At 37.7% G+C, this 4493-nt stretch overlaps 1 pseudogene; it reads right to left on the reverse strand.

Annotated features, from left to right (window-relative positions):
• Positions 1-205: 205 nt before the first annotated feature.
• Positions 206-565, reverse strand: LOC103562707 (large ribosomal subunit protein eL43-like; annotated as a pseudogene).
• Positions 566-4493: the final 3928 nt, after the last annotated feature.

The raw sequence follows: 4493 nt of genomic DNA on the forward strand, positions 1-4493 counted from the left end.
AATCAAATCATCAGATAATACATGAGAATTACTATTAACAATGAAAATAGGACAATAGAATTAAAACAAAACTACCAGAAAAAACATTAAGCTTTCTGTGAACTTCAAAAGCACTCACAATGGCGTAAAACAGCTGTATATTTTTTCTTGTTACATAAATTGATTCATTTATTATAAGCTAGCAATGTTTCAAGTGGTGGAGCTTCTACTGGTCTTTTGATTCCTTCAGTCTTCTGATTTCGGACTTTACTATGATGGCAGAAGTGGTGTTTAGCTCCAGGCATCACTGGCCGCCATTTTTATGCAGGAACCACAGTGCCAGATTCCCACAGCTCGTCTCTTCATCCTGGTTGTGCCACAGAAGGAGCAAGTGTACTTGGCATGCTGGCTGATTTCAATTTTCTTCACCATTTTCCTGTGGGAGGCACCACGACATGTTCCATATTTACAGAGAATTCTGATCTTCTTGGCACATTTAGCCATGTTACCTCAAACCGGGTCCGAACCCAGAGAGCTAAATTAGCTATATCTTAACACAACGCTTACCAGAGGTTAGCTTCAGACAGTTCATTCATTCACTCAATTGTATTGATTGAGAGTCCACACTGTGTTGTGCCAACTACTAGGGACATAAAAAGAAAATGAAGATTATGTGAAGTGGAACTTGAAATTTAATAGAGATAAGATTTTTTAAAAAATAATAATATCATAAAAAACTATGTGAATTGTGATAAATATTATGGAAGAAAATCATACAATGCTATCAGAAAATGCATCAAGGAGAATTCACTTAAATCATAAGGTCAGGAAAGGCTTCTGAGAAAATGTGGCATTTTGCCCAAGATGTGAATAATGATTAGGAGCTTGCCAAGGCAAGGGCCGGGGGAGCAGTCCAGGTACAGAGGTCAACATAGATGTGGCTTTGAGTTTGGCAAAGTTTGCACTACTGGAAGAGCTGATCAGGCAGAGTGATGGGAATCCAGATAAAGCTGGACCGTGCAAAGCCCTGGGAGTCTTTTATCCTCGACCCAGTGGGCTGCCTTTGAAGAATTTTAAGCAGAAGAATGATGTAGTCTGATCACCCTGTCTTCAGTGTGGAGGATGAATTAGAATGGGACAATAGTGGAAGCAGGGAGACTATTAGGAGGGAGTGTCTTAAAACATTGGAACATAAATTTACCTTTAGCACATTCTTTGTGTAGGTAACTTTGCTGAAGCATGAGAAGCATGGAGTAAGTTAAGGTTTTACAAGCTCACATTCCAGTTCCCTTTTTGGACATTTTAAAACATGTGTTTGCTGAAGGATTAACTAACAACTGTGTATTTTGGCTCATTCACTTCCAACAAATATGTATTAAGATTTCTCATGTGCCACTTACTGTCTTAGACGCTGGGAACAGAGCAGTGAACAAAACACAAGAAGACATTGTTCTCATCAGTCTTACATTCTAATGGAGGGAGAACTTAAACAAGTAAACAAATATATAATGTATAGTATGATAATACCTGTGTAGAAAAATAAATCCATGTGAGAGCACAGAGAGTAAGGGAAGGTGGTACAATTTTGGGGTGGAAGATCTCTCAGATAAGGTGATTTTTTAGCACCAATGGAGAATAGGACTTTTAAAGTCTAGAGAATGATCATTTCAGGCAGAAGGAACGTAAATAAGAGCAAAGACCCTGAGATAAGTGGTGTGCTTAACATTTTCAAGAAACGGCATGGAATTTTGATCGAAATTAATGTGATTCCATCATCACCACCACCACCATCAACATCATCATCATCACCATCACTGCCACCATCACCCCTACCATGACCACCAACATCATCATGTAACTGTGGAAAAGCTTCCTAGAGGCTCCATAGGACATAGTGATATAGTTCCATCAGAGACAGTTTTACATTAGGCAGAGCTTAGAGCTCAGTATAAGTCTAAATCTTTAAGTACTGCCAACTTTTATAATAGTTTGGTTTTAAAAGTTGGGAAAAGAAATCGTTTTAAGATAGATATGTTCAGTCTTCAGCATGAGTAAGAATCAACTGCGGCACTTAATAAAAATGCCCATTCCTGTGTCAAGATTTTGATTTATTGGATCTAGAATGGAGCCCAGGAATCCACAAGTTTAACAAACATCGCAGATGATTTCTTGATGCAAGTGGTCCAAAGACTGTGCTTTGAAAAATGCATTTTAATGACCTTTTAGTGATTGACATGTCACAACTCCTACAGTTTGCACCATTGCACAACTATGCTTGAACTCAATAATGGGAGCCTAACACATCATTCTCCAAATGGTAAAAGTGACAGACATGTCAAGAAGAACCAAGCTTAATGAGAAACCATCTACTATCTGGAAATTGATGGAGAAGTGAAACAATGAGCTCAAATTCATTGGCACTTGAAGTACAAGACTCATGATACGTTAATAATTTTTCTGCAGTGTTACTTTTCGAATTGGCCTCAAACACAAATCTTTTCTAGTAATATACCTTAAGGGGGAATTCTTCAAATAGATGTTATTTACAAAAAGTCTGGCATTTTGCATTCCTAGGGAATAATGCTATAGTTAATTAAGATATGCCAAACATGGCTTACATAGCACTGTTAATTTTCAAGTATTAGAGTATACAAACACAGTTGTGTGTCTCTTAGCAACCAGGATACATTCTGAGAAATGTCTCATTAGGAGATTTCATTGTTGTGTGAACATGATGGAGTATACTGAAGGGGACAAAATTTGCCACCCCAGTATGTGTCACTTTAACATGAAGCTATTTTAGGCTGACTACTTTTAAGAAACAAAAGACTCAGAAAGTTTTTCTTGTTACTCCCCCTTAACTGCCTAAAAGAATTTGGATAAAAAACCCTGTCTCGGGAAGCAGACTATCACCTTAGCATAACATGCACTGGGTGGTAGACAGGGAGGATCCTAGGAAAGCCTGTTTGTTGGGCTCTCCTCTGTGTTCTTCTGTTTTTGTGCAGCCAAACACTTGTTTTCCAAATGTTTGAACCCACCTGGGAATTGCCTCCCTCCCCGTTGAAGTCCCAAACCACTACCCCCAACATCCTCTTTTGTCTTTAGCTGAGGATGTATTTAGGCTGAGGGCTTTGGCCATTTGGCGAGTTACTCGATTTTCCTGGGTTTCTCCCAGGTATACACGTCATTAAACTCTTGTTTGTTTTTCTCCTGTTAATCTGTTTCACGTCACTTTAATTCTTAGATCAGCCAGAAGAACCTAGAAGGGTAGAGGAAAATTTTTTCCTCCACTACAGTACTTACACAAACCCAGAATGTTTAGCCTCCCACACATCTAGGCTATATGGTACTAATCTTATGGCACTAGCATCGTAAACGTGGTCCACTGTTAACTGAATTATCATTATCTAGCACATGACTGTATGTTTGGCCTTTAAATAATTTTTCGCAATATTTCAATATCCAGTCTTGTAATACTGCATAAAAACTATCCACGTACTAGAAATTTTCAGAAGTGCCGATTAATAGAGAACTCTGATTAATAAAATGCTAGGTAACAGAAAACTGATATAACTATACTTCTTCCTTCAAATATTAATATTTGCAACATAGAAAGATTGTGCTTTCAGTAAAATTTCCCTTGCCTTTATATCAAATATCAGTTGATATGTTCGCTTTACTTAATTACTTGGTAGCAACGAAAGTGTCCTCTATACAACCTTCCAAGATGATTCTCTCCTGTTAGCCAGTTTCCAATCTTTGAAAGTAGTCACTGGATCATCATCCTGTTCTGCCTTAGAAAAGGAAAGTGATACCTAATATGGGTCAGCTGTTTGGATACACAGTGTGGTTTTTTTCTTCCCTAGTAATTAGCTCTTTTTCTTATCTCATTTCAAAAGGATAATAAGGGACTGGGAGATATCTACTGTTTTTGAAAACATAAACCTGAGATTAGCATTTGTAGAAACACAGCAAGGGATATTAAGAAAGAAAACACTAACTTTAGATCAGACTCTGAGATTCTGAACTTCAGATGATTTGCCACTTTCTATGTGAATTTTTTTCAAGGTGCTTTTAAAAGTGGTTATTACGATAAATAATTTTATTTGGAAGTTGAATTTGACAATAGACTAATGTTTTTCCATCTGTGTATATCACATTTATGTTTGAACTCAAAACTCAAAATAGCTCTTCTTCCATCCCCACCTCCACACCTCAGATCCCAGTATAATGGTAATTCTTTAATCAGGTGTTTGCACTGAATATTATCTTGGCTCAGTATTAAGCACAAATGGTTTTTGAACAGAATCACCGCCATTGGTCCATGCGGCCTGCCAGGACTTCTAAAAGACATTTTGATCACAAAATCCAATGAGCCTGAATTCTAAAACCCAAAGCAGAATTGTAATAGTTGCAGGGAAATTTATTTTTGGCCACACCTCACCCAGTCCACTCTAGGTGCCAGTTCATCAGAATGCAACTCTGAGTAAAGTAGGGGCATTTCTGATTTTTCT

This window comes from Equus przewalskii, chromosome 3 (assembly GCF_037783145.1).
Source record: "Equus przewalskii isolate Varuska chromosome 3, EquPr2, whole genome shotgun sequence".
In the NCBI taxonomy this organism is placed as follows: Eukaryota; Metazoa; Chordata; class Mammalia; order Perissodactyla; family Equidae; genus Equus; species Equus przewalskii.